Source organism: Seriola dumerili, unplaced genomic scaffold, assembly GCF_002260705.1.
Source record: "Seriola dumerili isolate Sdu_G_001 unplaced genomic scaffold, Sdu_1.0 BDQW01000291.1, whole genome shotgun sequence".
Lineage (NCBI taxonomy): Eukaryota > Metazoa > Chordata > Actinopteri > Carangiformes > Carangidae > Seriola > Seriola dumerili.
In genome coordinates, this window is record NW_019174546.1 from 6,596,680 (window position 1) to 6,615,306 (window position 18,627).

Here is an 18,627-nt window from a genome sequence, read left to right on the forward strand (position 1 = left end):
AAAAATTTAAATTATTTAATGTAAATCTGAAATAAATGTCTTTAATAATTGGCTTTGTACAGCTTCACAGTCTCCAGATGATGAAACTAATGATCATAATCCACTGACTCTTCTTCTGGCACTACCATGAGGTTGGCATTTGTGGTTTCTAGTGAAATATCACAACTATTATTGGATGGACTGAAATTTTGAACCCCTATCTGAACAAATGTATTATTTTTGTGATTCCTTTACTTTCCACCTTGTGCTATCATCAGGTTAAAATTTTAATTTGTCCAATATTTTGGTTTATGACAAATTCAATCAAACTATCAGTAGTCTTAGATGTGTTTTGTGTTGAGTGCTAATTAGCAAATGTTTGCTAACACGCCAAACTCAGATGATGACAGGGTAAAAATTATACCTGCTAAACATCATCATGCATTGCCACTGGGAGCATGTTAACATACTGACCTTAGCATTTAGTGCTAATAATAATATAAAATAAACTACAATAAACAAATAATTAAAATAAACACTTAATGTGTTAATGATGCATTTTAAGGAGGTATATTTGATGACTTTGGAGGTTGCTATGATCTTTTTCCTATTAAAAGCATATCTGTTTTTTGTCCTCACAACCAAACAGCTACAAAAAAAGGAAAGAAAAAGAATGAATAGTGCTAAAGGATTGTTCTTGACCCTCCCTTGATTTTCAAACGGCATTTCTTGTTTTCCCTGGTGACTTTTTTGGGGGGTAACTGTCATTTAATGCACCGTTAAAAGGCTGCAGCTGGAAAAGTGAGCAGGAACATTTTTAACAACCTCACAAAGCCCCTAAAGCCTAAACCCAGAGCTGTCTCTGACCACCTCACGCACAAGAGGAAGCCGTCCCTCAAACCACAGACTCCAAATGCTACATGTCAATCTTCCACATCGGGCAGATGCAATGGTCATTTCACTCTCATTGTTCTGATCCTGCCTATCGGGCATTGATTTTGAAATCATCTCCTGAACACGGTTGAATTGTGCTAAGCATAATTCAAATTTGGACATGGGTGTGTGAGATATGCTGGAGACCTTGAGGGCTTTCAGGAAAAATGGGGAGGACAGGGCTTGTGTTTTCATTTATTTCCAGAGGGGGGAAAGAGGGATCTGTCCTACATGTACTTGGCATATATTTCCTGGAGGAACTGCAAATCTTGTAGGAGAAGTCATAGTCAAAAAAGATTAATTTCATCATAAAGTGGATATACAGCCAGGCTGCGTCCTGAAGTTGTACTGTTCAATAATGTATGTGTCTGAAAAAAAATGTTCCCGAAGAAAAAAAGAATGATTTCTATTACCTGTCCTTGGGTATGATAGCACATATAATCCGTCTCTAGGACACCGGTCCATAGAATTAAAGACATTGGAGGAAATATTGTGAATGAAACATGCACACATGCACACAACTTAGTAAGAAAGATTGTTTTAAGTGTGTGAGTTATCAAAGCAGACAACTGGGTAAATGGCACAACAAGGGGTGCCAGTGCTCATATTAGATCCAGGGCCCTGGGGTATCATTGTGTGTTATGAGTTCAACATTAATTGCTGCCTTTGGGAACGTTTGCTCTTGACGTAATTACTTGTCAGAGGGAACCCTGACTCTCGATGAAGCATGAAGGAACATGTTTTGTGACAAATAACTCAGTTTTTTAACAAGACAGAGCTGATTCCCAACACAATAAAGAGCAAATGTGTCCCTCTGTTTCTGGTATTATTGCAGTAATTGCAGCTTCAGCATAGGCTTTGCCAAAAAAAAGAAAATCATACTAACATCAATGTGCCATAAATTGCTGTATTATAGAGCTGAAACAATCAGTTAATTATTGACAGAAAAATATTTGGCAACAATTTTAGTCAGAGATGAATCATTTTAATCATTTTTCAAATAAATATGCCAAACATGCTTGAGTCTCATTTTCTCATTTGTGAAGATTTGCTGCTTTATTTCTCTCATGTGATTGTAAGTACATTGAACATCTTTTAGACAAAACAAGATGTGAAGATTTCACTTTTGGATTTTGAAAATTATGGCGAGCATTTTCCAGTTTTGTGACATTTTATAGGCCAAAAAAATGAATGAATTAAAAATATTAAAAAAAATAATGATAATTAGCGCATAGATGATGAATATAAATTGCAGCCCTGCTGTATTTTCACATCACATGCTATGTGTTTAATGTGTGACTTTTTCTAAAATGGACCTAAAAAGGGTTTGATCTTAGATTTCAGTGTCCCTTTCCACATGCATTGCTCTGCCTGACCATTTGACATGCATGCACACCCACATCAACACTCTGAAACAGGCAGTCATACGCACACACCATACACACACCCAGGCACACATGCCCTGTTGGACTTTGAAGCCTTGCGACCGTCATGTCCATCTTTTCAAACACTGTCCAGACAGGAGAAAAACCTTGGCCATCAGCTCTCCTCTCTGAACCTGTCCATCACTGTCACTCTGGATCAGTGGTGCAGAACTCATCCTTCCTCTCCCGCTGGTCCCCGCTGGACTGGACTTGCTCAGTCTAGCCCCTCATATCGCTGTCAGGAGTCCCAACTGACAGCCTGCTGGTGCAGCTGATTCCAGTTTGTTGGCGCTGCTATGGGCCAAAGCCACCAATCTGTGCTTTGACAGTGGGTGGCCGTCTGGTAAGGAAAGGCTTTGATAGGTACAATGATGGAGTTATTCATATGGGCATCTTAACACCCCAAAAGCACTATCATATGCATGAAATCGCAACGTGTTGGAATGGCAATCCCTGACTTTGACGTGAGAATGCTCAAGTCCTGCAGTTCACAGGCAGAGGTGGCGATGTGGGTAAAACACGCACACATGCTGCAACGTCTCAAATGCTCGACCAGACCGGATGTCACACCAGTCCTGCGTCTGTGAATGAGCACAGGCCTTTTCTTTCTCTCTCGCTCTCTGCACCACATGTGTGAATTCTATCGTAATGGCTGGGGTTTCCAGAGAACTCTGGATCTTTCAAACAAACCACAACAGGCGGTAAAACCCAGCTTCTCAACCTCCCACAGAGACAGGGACAGTCAGTGGAGAAGTGAGAGTGGGGATTGGAATTTAATTACAGCCTTAAAACCCTCAGAGTCCAATATGAGAGAGAGGGATGAGACATAAATCTACAGGGGTGCCTTTGTTTGTACGGTGGCTACAACAAGAAAATCATTCAAAACCCACTGCGGAGACACTGAAGTCTGTGGAACAGCAGTTCAAAGTTTGACGGATGAACAACTGGGCTTTCAAAGACTGACATTCACTCATTCACTCCAGCTTTCTTTAATTAAAGTGTCCATTCTTGTTCTGTAATGGAAAACTGTGCTTCAGTAACTGCCTGAAAATAACTAAGACAAATATAGATTTGATTACATATCCTGGAAAGCATGTCAGTCGATATATTTGACTATATATTTTTTTTAAAATATGGTAAAATTTCAACAACTGACAAAGAAAGAAAAAGAGAATTATTTTAACTGTTTTCCATCCAGAGAATCACCAGGGACTTCACTGATTAACTATTGAAAAGGTTTACTAAACTATCTGTGTCTTGCAATACATCACGTTAGGAGCTGAGATTCATGGCTAAAATCAATCTGTCTTTTTCCACATTGCTGACCATAAACGCAATGCCCCTGTGTCTAAGTAAAGGAACATGGATGTACTATTACAAGGGAACCTATGGCCTTATGATTGGATTCAAAGCTGCTTTGGCTGACACATCAAGGGAATTTTCTGGGCTGCAGATTGGCCAGACTGGCGGCAGAGCATAGAATCTGCGGAGTGAGTTAAAAGTCACAGGCCTGCTCCCAATCCATTGTATTTCAGCCAGGGTGGGGCACTGAGGATGAAAACCAGATTGGGTGCTCCACATACTGCTCCACATACAGCATGAAGAATAAGGTTTGAAGGGACGCTTTCTGTCTCCCTCTCCTTCCTCTGCTTCACGTTTGTAACAGAGACACAGCGAGGAAGTGTTGTTTTAGGATTTCACTGGACTCTGCTCTGATAGGTGTGACAGGGAACACTGAAGGGTTAGATTCACAGTCGTGTGCACTGCAGTGTAACTCAGAGAAAGAGAAAGAGCAAAAAAAAAAAAAAAAAAAAAAAAAAAAAAAAAAAAAAAAAATCAGCCTTGTGGCTCTGCGAGAGGCTGTCAGGGGGTGGGGCACCCTCTAGTGCAGAAATCCAGATGTAGGTCACTGCCAAAAAATTCCAAAATCCTGATGTTCTGGCCAACAACGAGGCTACAAAACCTTCTCCATGTAAATAACGTCAGCAAACCACCCCCTACAATCCCTTCCATAAAGAATCTGGAGACATTTAAGCTGAGACAGCCATGAGAATACAAACCGCATGTCTTCTTCTGTTAGGGTTCCTTAAATCACCTCAGCTCTGCTAAAACAAAATATCAGCATGCAATTTGACAGGGACACGTCAGGCATTGGACGTGGGGGTATGATGTTTTTAGAGCTTATACGGGCAAGAATTTGGGATGTCAGCCATGATTGTTTTTGGCATCAATATCATGCTAATAAACCTTTTCAAACTGACAATGTTTGCTCAACAAATTGCTAAAAAATATTGCTGTCATTTTGTTTGTCTGAACAGAAGTTTCTTAGTCATCTATTTGAGGAACTGAATAGATTCATGTGCTGAACTTTCCACTGATATAACTGGCTTTGTTCCAGGTCTTGACAGAAAGGTCTCAATCCTCTGCGTTTGAACTAAGAGGATGAGCCTGGTATGAGAGAATGCCATGCATATAGTGGGAAAGCTACATGGAGAATCTCTGGCTAAGAAAGCATATGTGAATTCTTTGTGCACTACCAAAAAAAAAAAAAGCAAGAAAAAAGGAGGAGGATTGTCCACACAAAAAATGGTTGGGAAATTGCCTGTAAAAATTAACACTAGTAAAATTGAGTGTCTCTAGTGGGCGCATGCCGATTCCACCTGTTTTCTATTCATTTGTGTAATCGCAGCCATGCAAGTGTCATCATCCCCTCATTCCCGTTCGAGGTTCATTCCACCAACTTTACATCCATTTCTCTGACACATGCAATCTCTTTCAGCAAATGTGATGACTTTTTTTCTTTCTTTCCCCAGGAGCTGTGAGGTGTTACCCACCAGATGTTTCAGTCCCTGTCCAGTCAGAGACGTTTTGATTTTGGTGACACGGCTTTTAAAAATCTTGTCAAAATGCAGCTATGTGTGTGATGGTGATGAGAAAATATGGAAATGGTCAAAACCAGAAGAGTGATCCACATAAATGTTTATGTCACACTGTGGACTTAATAGTTGCTTTCAGCTGCCACCTCCTAGCTTGACATTTTCTCTCCATAAAAATCACAGCGGAGTGACATCTGGACTTCATGCCGCAAACCACTGTGATTCTTCGAATGTCAGGATTGTTTTCACTACCTATCTGCACTAAAACAGCTCAACAAAGCACTGCAATAATCCATTCACTCCACTTTCCATCACAGAAATAAAGTATGTCAATTAGGAATCCAACTAATAATTATATTTTTTGATTAATCACTTAGTTGTTTGGTCTATAAACTCTCAGATTATAGTGATATCACAATTTCACATATTTTAGTGAAAACCCCAAAGAATTTAATGTCATAGAAGACTAAGAAAACCTGCAAATATTGACTTTTGAAGAACTAGGACCAGAGAATTGTTGTTATTTTTGCTTCAAAATTCCTTAAACCTGAAAAGTGATTTTCAGAAATTGTTTCAGATGAAGTTTCTGTCGACTCAAGATACATTCCAAACTGCAGATATAATTTGCGATGTTGTGATGTCTCCATGATATGTATGCTGCTTTTAAATATTTTAAATGTAATTCTTCAATTCTGTGAGCAATGCAAATACAATTCCACACATCTCTATTACATCTGGGGTGAAGACTGAAATCTCAGAAAAGTAACTAAGTACAAATTTATGTAGTTGTACTGTAATTAAGTGCTGTTTTTAGGTCAACATTACAAAAGCAAATATAAGGACTTTTTACTCCACAACATTTATATGACAACTATAATTACTAGACGTTCTGCTGATTAAGATTTTACACATAAAATCATGGTCAACTTATCAATTATGATGCATTAATACCGTTTATGTGTATAAAGTAGTTTAAGTAGTAGCATAGCTTAAACATTAAAATACTGCATGTGTAAATGGATCAATAATAATACTCCAAAATGTAATCATATATCCTTTGCTGTCAATAAAATCTTGAATGTGGAGTAATTGGCAAATAAAACCCAGAACTATGTCAATGGGCATGGCTAATTCCCACTGGGGGAATCTTTTTTTTTTTTTTTTTTTTTGTAATTTGGGTGAACTGATCCATTAAATACAGATGATATATATTTGTTATCATTATCAAAAATGAGCAAAAAACATAGGTCGTATAACTGGTCTACACAAATACCATTTTACAAACTACTTGAGTTAATTATGGGCAGAGAGACTTCTCTTAGTATGTTTGCATAACATTATGGCTACGCACTGTTTTCCCCTCCTTGATGAAAATACCCTGTGAACTCAGCTCTAAACAAAGTGTAAAGGCTGGCAGTCCTTTGGCTTGCAGACATGTATGAACTGTGGCATGTCAACATGACTGGTTGTATTTATCCCGGCACAGGTTGCGACTGACCAGCCACGCAAGACGGCTGTACCAGTCACTAAGGTTAATTAACTATCTGGAAACTATTTTGGCCCTGCCAAGTTTGTGTCACTTCAGGTATGTCTCCATTTAATGTCTTCCGCTCTAAGTATATGTGGCTGGCACAGGCTCAGAGTGCTTTTCCTTTGTAAGGAATTATAATGACAGGACAGAGAATGCAGTAATATGGGCACAGACTCAAAAAGGTTTCAGTCACACGTTCCCAAAAGAACTGTGTGTTTTGCCAAAAAATGACATGGCGAACATTAAAATGACAAAGACCTTCATCTCTTTTGCATTAGTATTTTTATCCAACCTGTACCCTGCTCAACTTCTCTGCTTCCCTAGGTCCTGCTCTTTGCTTTTGTAGGGCAGAACAGTACACAGTACAGTGGAGATTGTACTATCCTGTCAGTGGGTTGGTTTTAAAAGAAGTTTGGGTATTTGGGTGAAAAGTCAGGATATTTGTTCTCTTTTGTAAAGCAGACATAATTGCTGTAGCTTACTCTAGCTACTGTAGACACGTTAAAGTGCTGCTTGGTGCCTTTTCTCGTTGCCTCACTCTTATTTATTTGGTGCATTGGCATAATCAAATGCTGCACGAAACACAGTTGTCATATGGTTGCATTGCAATGCTTGTACCTGCGATGCACGGATCTTATCTCTTCTGTTTGAGACACTGTTATTGCAGCACAATTCATCGGGGGACATCAAAGCCTCTGTTCTCTATGTAAAACAGCGGATGGCTCTCGGCAGCTTCAAATCTGTAGCACAGTCAATTGCCACTTGAGGATGGATCCGGGATTTCTGCCACACAACAAAATGTATGAGCATGTCAAATGTATCTGCAGATACATTGATGCTCTGCAAAAAAAATGAATTCAACATAATTACATTAAATGAAGAGAAGTGCATTAAACATGTCTTTGTGAGTACCTGTCATCTTATCTGTGTGTGCCTCTGTAAAGTGAAAAGGCAATTTGGATTTATATATATTTATATATATCATAAATAATATATATATATATATACATATATATCATGCAGTATTTCAGTATGATACAGTATTTCATTTTTCACCTTGGTATGAAATTACTGATTAACTGCATTTATTATTCACACTTTTCAGGTCTAACATTCCATGAAACATTCAAATGCAAATGGCAGTGCATTTCACATTACACTAAAGGAGTATATGATCTTTATAGTCAAGGATTTACTAAAGAAACAGCCTAACCTTCTGTATTTATGCAGGGTTTTTGACATTCAAACTAACATCCAGGAATAACTGGAGCTACAGAGAGATAGAAATCAAAGAAAAAGCCCTATGTTGTTTTGCTTTCTGTGAAATAATTTAATGTTTTAACATTCAATTGTGAGCACGTGTGAGCAGAGTTAGAAGGGCAAATAAATTCGGATACATGGGTGGAACTGGATTATTGCCAACAAGTTCAAATTGAAGACTATTTTTGCATTGTTCACAGTGAGTGATTGCTGAGTGTGAGGCATTAGTTATGCTGACTGCAGAGCCATAAATAATATTTTACTGTGGTGAGGATGTGTATGTCTGTTAGCGTCACATCTGGGTTTTAATTCTCAGAGAAAAATCCCATATCTGCATGATCCTACTAACGCAAGCCATCTGAAGAGAATACAGATGAGAGATGGTCCCTCCATTCTCCCAGAACCTCCTTTAACAACAGTGCATGGCAACACACAGTGACCTTGGCTGGTTAAACATTCCTCTCTGGTCTGTATTCTGAAAACCCAGCCTTCGCTGTGTTCCTATAGTGTGTATGTACTGAGCACCTACAAAGGTGCTGTGACTGTGAAAAGGGATTTGAAATGAAATATTTTAATAGTGGAGTGGTTTGTACTGCTTCTGTAGAGGCTTGTTTGTGGATTGATGTGCACACATGATTATGATGGTGAGGATATGCATGTGCATGTGTTTGATGATCAATATGATTTCATTGCACATGGCCTTTGGGATTTATTATCACTCATTTTAATGAGGTAGCAAGTGATAGGGCAACAAGATCACTAAGAGTAATGTTCCACTGGGAGAGTGCAAAGACCGCCACCAGATGGTTTGGTTGGGAATGACTGGAATATTAAACAGGCTTTACAAACAGAATCGTTTTACTCGGAAGGTTAGGTAGCATAATTTCTGCCATGTTTACAGAAATAGACTTGAAACAGCCTATTAGGGGGTTTGAGCCCAAAAAAGGGAAGCAAAACGAATGATATAACACACTCCAGACCTCGGCACATACTCAGGAAACACATAGTGATTTATATACAGTATTAATGAACATTACTCTTTCCCGTGATTGCCACAGCGGACTTATATTTTCAAGAAAATAATGTTGTTTAAGGGTCTCTGTTGTGGGCATGCTAAATGTCTGCATTATAACATTTCACATTGCAGTGGTGAAGATATACAGTATCATGTGGGCCAGACTGATCCCTGGTTTAATTTCATAGCAAATTGTTGGCTCTTTGAAGCCTTCAGTTGCCACATGGTGACACTGGAAATGGTCTATTTAATACCTGTTATATTGTCACTAGACCCACTAGTCCTTCAGCTGCCTGAAGCCCTATGTGAGACTGGAGAGGAACAAAGGGAATATGAATTAAGTCTGTAACTGAGCTGGCCCCTGGCATACGTCTGAATTCAGCAGTGCTTTATGAGCCTTTCATCTGATTCCGGTCTGATAATTCTTGGTCTTAATTACAACGGTAGCAGGCAGACCTAGGCTACAAAAAGATGTTGAACATAGGAAGCAGAGCTATCAGGAGAGTTAAAAAAAAAACTGAGATGAGCTGAGAATACCACTCCCACATTCTTGATTTATAAAGGGAAAGTTGGAGTCAAGCTGAATACTGAAAGATCAGAAAGTACTCCTGGAATCAGCAATGTCTTGAGCGGTGTGTGTGAGAAGCCTGTGCAGACGTCTCAGCTCTGATTTTAAGCTGTTTAACAAGCCATTCCCTGCTGAACACAGGTACCTAAGGCCAGAACTGTCTCTCATGTCCAAGACTAAATCTAGAGCTATTTGAAAACTGCAATAATGTGAATGGAGTTTAAGTCCAGACACAGTCACATCTTATTAGAGCGGACACAGTGCATGGACTACAGGATCGCAATGGCTAAATATTTAGAGCAGAGGCAGCAGTCGTTTTATTTGCATGAAACACACAACCACAGTCTGCTGTGCTGATGCCAAAAAGTAATTTAATCAGCACTCAGAAAACTAAGAAGCGGAAAAACAGAACAATATAAACTTTAGAAACTGAGCTGTCACATTTGTAGAAACTTGACTGATAAGGTTAATAGTTAAAAATATAGAAAGGCATGCTAAAGATTCAAAATAAGTAGCAGCTGCCAGAGTAACTTGTGCACTACTGAGAATAGACACAGAGTAAAGGTTAAGTCAAAAGCCTTTCCAAGATCAACTTGATATGACTACTGTCATCTGTACTGTCAATTTCAATTTGACCCATCTCTTGAATCCTCTACAAAAACCAGCCAACAAACCACTTAACCTATAGCTGGTCTAATTGAGTTGTACATTTAGATACCATGGAATTTTTCTGGTAGCACCATGAAGAGCTGTCAGCCAGCTTTTATCCACATTGGTAAGAAATGTTCAAGGACACTTGGGACAGCAAAATATTGCTATGAGTCACCGAGACTGAAAGCTTTTGCACACCAAGCAAGAGTGCAGCCAAAAAGAAAAAAAAGGACGAAAAAAAAAAAAAAAAAACTTCAAACAGATTGATGAAACATCATCAAAATGAAAGTTCCCCCTCAGCATGCTCATCCCTGCTCTCACAGACATTATAGGCACTCCAAAAGCTGCTGTCTGTGGAGCTGACAAGCAGTGCCAGGTCAGGTGGGGTGTTTGATCTCAGTCATAATCAGTGCGATGCTCTTAATTGATACAGGTATGTCCCCGACTGCTGCAGGTCCAGGTGAATGCTTTTGATTCACGCTCCCTGAAGTAAACCTGTCCCTGGGAGGTGCTTCTGTCTACCTGTCAGCTCCGTCCCTGAGGCGAAATCAAACATCTAAGACTGCCGAGTCAGAAGTAGAGGCTACAGATATTTCTACAGGAACATACCAGCGTTTTTTGCACATTGCCCATTTACTGTAAATTATGTATATTCTATGCTACTGCCTACACCACAATTTTTTTCAAAGCATAAAACAGCTTTTTAGATGGATCAATGTATTTTTAGCCATTGTTCACTGTTTGAAGTTAATTCCACTTGAAAATGAACTTCAAGAGAATCTCTTACCACAAATATTTTTCTTCAATAATAATGTGTCATTGTGTTTTAGTAGTCAGTCATGGCAGCTGAGATGCATGCTGCATGGGTTGCTCTGAAGCATATTCCAGGTGGCGCATTCAACTGCTGGTGGGAACGCTCTGATTCAACCCTGATAGAGACAAACATTTTGCAAGCATAGACATACTTCTGTTATTTTCCTTTTCCAAATCAACTCAGTAGATGGCTCCCACGGTGGCTGCCCACTGCTTCTACATAGTTAGAATAACTCCAATGCAGGAGATAATTTCCTTCAAGCATCAATAAAATGCAACATCATATTATCTTTTTTTTTATTTTAGTCTATCAAAGTTTTATCATTGAATAAAACTTATCATCATAAAAAGTATGTCCTAGAACATGTGGTACATCGTACAGCTCACACACAAATTGATGTATTTCTGAGTAATCTAACCTCTCCTGACAGTAACAATATGGAGTACATATGGGGTATGTATATGGCGCATGCTTAGCTAAAACATGTAGTGACTCTAAAGTCTATGAACTTGGTTTTAAAGGGCTAAAGCTCCATTGAGTGATTTATGAGTACCAGGGGGCAACACAAATACAGCTCTTAAGCAATATCTGCTTGTCCCGTTGTTATGGCAAACATGTAAGCAAACAATTACCTACTCACTGTTCAAATCCAGCTTACTCTCAGCAATATCGGCATCCAACCAGACAAATGCAAGTTCAGTATTCTCTCACTTCTCAGCTATGGCTTTTGTCCACAGACGGCTGTGAAAAACATCTGGGTTTTCAGCTTGCTAGATGTTCAGTTTTCTTCACCAGTACTAGTTTACATCAGCTCTCTGCCATTTCATTCTGGCAATCAACGTGCAGCCCTATAGTCTGGAAACAGCTGCTCATGGTTTTAAAACATAGGGTTTGTTGAGAACGTATACAGTCTACATGCAGACCAGAAAACCAAAATCAAGAGCTAAAAATGTCTACAAGCTACAAGCTGCATAGTTGCATCCAATTCCTCAAAATTCTTTTTCATTTCACTTCATGAAAATGTGAAAATTTGGAGCTTTTTGTATTAAAATAGTTGTTGTTTAGCTGCTGACATCCAAGCAAGTCTTGGTCATTGGAGCTGCCTACCAGCACTTTTCAAAACAACCCAGGCTTTTAAAGTGCATTACCATGCAACCATTAACCTAACACTGACGAAGAATAAAGACGAATGAATGTCCATTGTGATGGATTACCTTCCTCAAGCAGGTCTCTGATGCTGATTGTCATACCACTCTGAAATGAAGGGAAACCAGTAGCTGTCTGGGAGGTGGAAAAAATGCATCCATCAATCTAAAAACATACGGACAACAGGTCAAAGGCTGAAAAGTCAAGCAGGCTCGACTTTACAGATGTATGGGGAGGTGTCTGTGGATTTCTACAGCAAAAACTAACCTCTATGAGAAAGTGGGTCAAAACACCGACGCAGCTATGACCGTGCAGTGTGTGAGCCCTGTGGTTGTACCCTTTCATGTAAAACCATACATGAGTCATGACAAGTCGTTTGTCACGGCGATCTTAGACTGCCTAAACCCAGCACCATAAATGATCATGACCAGTGTCATGTCTTATCTGTTCTGGCATTACACAGGTTTTACAGCATGACCGCTTAGGTTTAACATTATCATAGGTCATTTACTGCTCTGTTTGCATTGCTTTGAAGGATTTATGCCCGGCCGACTCGCTGTCCAGTATTCATGCAAAAGGGGCTTATGTCGGTCCCAGAAGTGGAAAGATTGGGGATGGAAACAGTTGAGTTGAGGGTAACACTCTTGCAGTTGGGGCGGGGGAGGCAGACATTTAAAAGAGCTTACTGCTGTAGCTTTCACTCTGGCTTTGATTGTCTTCGCTTTGATCTGGTTTGGGGCGGCCATGTTGTGCAGTGTTATCCTCCCATAATCTCTGCCATCTCTGAAACGCTGCAGTGGAAAAGACACTGACTGGGTTTCTCTGTCTCTGCAGTGCCTTGGCCAATATGTTCACCCCTCACAGTTAGCATGAATCACCTTATCTATGAATAAAAAGCTGGAGAAAAATCTTCTGAGGGAGCAGTGAAAACATCCAAAAAAACACATGGTGCAGTCAGTTGAGGAAGAAAATAATACACTTCTTTGAAATGGAATATACAAGTGTGACACTAGCAAGGTGACCTGGACCACTTTTCCTGCTGTACTTTGTACTTCAACTTCCTCGTGCATGCCCTGTTTTGTTAATGAATCAACCCTCTACTTAATCAAATGCAACATTACCTTCCTTTCAGCAACTAAAACTAAAACAGTGTGCTACAGAGAAGCCGGTACGTGCTGTTTTCTAGGGGGGGAATATCGAAGTGCTTGCACTGAAGCAGAACTTCAAAGGGATATTGTGCATCTATCCCAAATTAGCTGTCTGAGCAACTGTCTGAGCACTTTGAGACCATCCTCTGTTGGTAAGAATACATTATCTTGTGGTTGTGAAATTATAGGCATTTATGTTGTAGTGCACCACTGAGCCTGCCAAAGAACAAAAAATATAGATATTTCCCGCATGAAGGCACAAAGGAGACCTGGTACAGTGAATAGAAAATGAATAGAGACAAGCCCTCATGGTTTTCAGATCAACATTCCCAGACAGGCGAACAGTATATATATGATACCTCTTGATGCCCAGAGCTCACCCATGCTTCGAGGTAATACAGGAACCTAGATACAAACACAAGCTTGGCTATAAAGCAAAAGTGAGAAGTGAAGATAAGGTGTTCTGCACACATATATATATATAACTCATGTTCCAAGGCAAGTTTTAAACATCTTAATAAAAGCCGATAAAAAAATAAAAAAAACTACATGTTGGTTACAAAATCAGAATGTAGGCCTTTGTAACAGGTCACTTGAGCCTCTTGTCCGGGGTCCAAAGTACATATTCAACAGAAATATATTCGCTGGGAGAGCTGTCATGTGTGTTGACACACACTTGGAAGACCTTCTGCAGTTTGCACATGATTTGTATCACCTGCATGTCATTAAACCATGAGCATTTGCTAGCAGTGTGAGCTACAACAAAGACAGGACCTACATCACACTGAAATATCTGATCGCTCTGCAGCTGAGGACAATATAACACGGTCCTTGGTGCTGTATCGTTTTTTTTTCTTTTTATCTTAATTACATAAACAAATGCATGATTAAAAGTTGTACTGAAGCTCTGCGCCAGCTGTTTGAGGCAAGCTGACACAGCTGTATACATGTGTCTTCGTACACTAAATCAAATGTCCCATTGTGCTCATCTGGAGTGAATTAGGCTCTGGGAGGGAGGGGGACCAAGAGGCTTTGATATACAGAGGAGGAAATGGGTAATGTCCTGGAACCACATGCAATATCCTAATAGGAGCTGGTGACTGATAAGAAGGAGATAACCAGATCATCACTGTCTGTCTGCAACATATAACCTCTTCTTTCTCTTTTTAACTGTCTCACAACCCTGAAATAGTGCTGATATAAACACATTAAGGCATGCACATTAATCAGCTTGCTCTCTTTTTTGATCAGCAACACTAAAATACATAGTGTTTAGCAGTGAACGTCTTCATGCAGGCATTGCCAACCCCACCATGCCCCACCCCTAAAAAACAAGACCGATTTTTAAGCAGAGTGAGTCCAATAAATTTACTCTCCACGTCGTCTTAATCTTAAAATAATAGCAGAAAGCTTTCCGTTACAATGTTGTTGGTTTCAATCCCAGCAAGAGGAAGGAACTTTAGGGATCCAGTGACAGCTAGAAGCTCGATAGCTGCAAATAACACACACCCCACTCCCTATAAATTCAGTTGATGTGCTGTGGAGGAAGGCACTTCAGCCCCGACCACTGGAGCAGAGTTGGTCAGTAGCCAACAGAGGAAATCTGTGGTTGTACTAGGCAGCTCCTGTGTGAATGTGTAGCAGGGTGTGTCTGAAATACAGCCACTCTACCCAATATTTCAATTGCCTGGACAAATAAAGGCTTAAAATTGTGTTAAAGTTATAGGATGTTTTACACGAACTATATTTGAACCCAGATTCTTTTTTATAACAGCAAAATCACCACAATTACAGTTGTTGTTGTTGTGATTAAAACTAGTTGAATACATCAGGCTGAAATGATGCAGCACAGTCTATAGTTACAGATCTAAACAGTGCAAATCTGAAAACAGGAAAGATATGCCTTTTCATTCATTCATTTAAGGGCATAAATCATTCCCTTTGAAGCGCAGCCCAGTCTGTTTGCAAGGAACACAAGAAAGGCAATATGGAGAGCAGCTGGTCAGTTGGGATGAACATGACATGCTGTTTGTTGGGAAGAAAACAGAAAGAAAAGGAGAAATGAGGAGATAAAAGAGTGAAAACAGATGAGCGTCACCCTCAATAACTAAAAATATCTCTTCACAGGCTTGCACGCATTTTTTATGAAAACAAAATGAAGCACTATACTTTATTTGCTGAGAGACTGTTGGACAACTGTGGATCCAAAGAAACTCTTTTTTTTTTTTTTTTTAAACATCGACATATTACAGCTCTAACAGGACACAATGGGCTATCACATGTTTGCCCCAAAGAGTGCAATAAATAGACAGTCAGCACACTTACGTCAACCAAATGCAACAACATAATTAGAACATCTGAGCAGAGAACGCAAAACTGAAAACAACTGACTTTAATCAAGAAAAATGACATCAAGTCTCTGTGACTGTGGTCAAAACAAAAAAAAAAAAAACAACAAAAAAACATCACCATACACAGAAGTGGCACAGGTTTTCTTCACAGATTATGGAGCAGAGATCTGCTGCCCTCTTGTGTGGTGAAGTGTAATAACAGTACACATTGATGCTTGGCAACCTGAGGAGAGCACAGACTAACAATAGACTACACCATTTTTATATCACACTGTGATATACAGCATCTATCAAGAGTCTCATAACTGAAAACTAAAATGATGATTGGCTCAGATTTCCTGTTGTGAATGTAAATGGGTGAATTACGGAAAAATGTAGTTCAATCATATTCTAAATATTCAGCCTGTGCATATTCTCATTTGTCCAGGTCATAGTATCTGACAGGTCATAGCATCTGACCAGGCTGTGACTGGTCCCAGCCTGGTCAGATGCGTACATGAACTGATGAAGCCTCTTGGATGAGAGGTGAAACGTCTTCCCAGACAAATAATCAAGTCCAGTTGTTTTTTTCGATTTAAACTCCTTTAGGGTATTCTAAATATTCTGAAGACGTTCATAGCATAATTGTCAGTACTAGACTGAACAGTAGAAAAAGAAAAGAAATAGATATTTAATTTAGGGAATAGATACCACAGACAATTTGTTTGTCTTGCAAAATCAGCATCTTATTTTAAATTGCCTCTAAAAATATATTTCTTTTGAATAACCTGTTTTAAATCAATTGCGTTTTTTCTCTTTTATATTGCTTTTGACAATGTATTTTTCATTCTAAGCCTGTTTTATAACCTTACTGGACTTCAGTAAATTTGGCAGCATCTGTGTATTTTTCTGTCTTTTTTCATTTTGTCCTTTAGTAATCTCTTATTTTGATAAGTGCTTTATAAATAAACTTTATTATTATTATTGTAGGCTGGACATTTACAACCTTGAGACTGAATTTAATAAAAAAAATGAATTATATAATATTCCTTTATAATGCAATTCAAAGGTGAGAATACACACCTAAACCTAACTGAGGAATATTGTACCAACCACTAGCCTCAGTGGTAGGGTACCACAGAGGAGATATATGCAGTAAGCTACAGAGTAAGACTGCAATCAAACCGAAAACACAAATCCTCAAACACTTAATCAAAATATGACAGCTGGCTGAGTATGTCAGTGAGGGAGGAACCTCCCATCCCTTATGTTGATGATCATTAGATCTACGATATCTGCATAAGGCTGTGCAGTGACTTCGGCCATCCCAACCACCTCAACTGTTGTCGGCTGCACTCTACATTACCCTGTGCCAACTGAACACTTGGGCCTATCAGTGGTTATACAATCATTTCTAAACTCGCTGTCAGTCTTATAGACAGTTGGCTGATTGATCTGTCCTGAATCGGTCAGTTCCTAAGCAAAACTACAGCAGTACACAGATTTAGCTTCTTTACTTACATAAAAGTAAAAATACACTACCACAATGTAAAAATATTCATGAACTCATGTACTTAAGTAACAGAGCATAAAATCATCAAATTGTAAGTAAATGTGCTCCCTATAGGCAATAAAACTCCTTTCAGAGAGTTACATTATCATATATATGACGCTGGATGTTTATTATTACTGATGTGATCATATGTAAGTAGTAATATTGCACCTGGTGGAGGTGTAGCTATTTTTATAATTATAACCACATATAATAATTATTATTTATTTTGCAAAAACCAGAGATTACAAAGTGTTTTATGTTAAAAAGAAAAAGCACATTTTACTAAATTAATATATACAAAAATATGTTACAAAAAACAAACTTCCATAACACACAGATGCAAGAAACATTACCAAAATTATTATTATATTATTATTATATTATTACCTTTTGATTGAAATACATTTTTAGAAGGTATTCAAAGGAGAATTTTAATTTGGAGTCACGGTAGTTTAATGTATAGTGATGATTCTAATTTATTAGTATAGGCTATTTTTGTATGGAAAACTTTAATTGCTCACTGGTAAATAATCATCCACCATTTTGTCAGATCTGTCAGATCTTTCTGTGATCAGATGACTGCTGACCAAGCTAGCCATTACACCAGCTGTCCGAAGCTAATGTGTTGCTAATACAAATGTAACGTATGTATGTTATGTAACTGTTAATTTCCTGCTGGGTTACAGTGATGTTACTTTTATCTTGTGGACTTTAAGTAATGGCACACTTTATGTTTATTACTTTCTATGGGTACTTGCTTGATACTGTGTTGACACTTTTATATTGTTTTTTTGTATCGCCTTGTGTAACCTTTATATCTTGTCTCAATGCCTTTTATGTGTTATGTAAAGCCCTTATTGTATTTGCTGGAAGGTGCTTTACGAACAAACTCTACTAATTCTCTTTTGCAGTATCTTTAGTATTAATGCATGTTTATTGTATCCCATCTTTTTCTGATCTGTAGTGACTATCCTTTAATTGCTTGTGTTTTATTACAATTGCATTCAGTAAAGATGTCACGGGCCAACTGCTGTCTTCAACCCTTACTGGAAGCCTATATAGATCTGATCCCACTCACACAATGAGGGCAGAGGATGTAGCATATAGTGGAAATATGAAAATAAATTACAAGTGCTTCATTCATTCCACATCAAACTTGGAACAGTTAACAACGAGTTTAACCACAACTGTACTAAACAAGTTGTACAGCTGTGGGTGGGTGGGTTCGTTGTGCTTGCTACAGTGATTTAGAATGCTGCAATAATACTGCAGGGCCCAGTCATTACATCATTTTGTAAGTGTATGCAATTATGTAATTTTGACTGCATGCCGTTAAACGAGGCCAAATTTTGAGGAAGTGAATGTTGGCTAGAGGAGGAGCTTGAGACTGTGCTGAC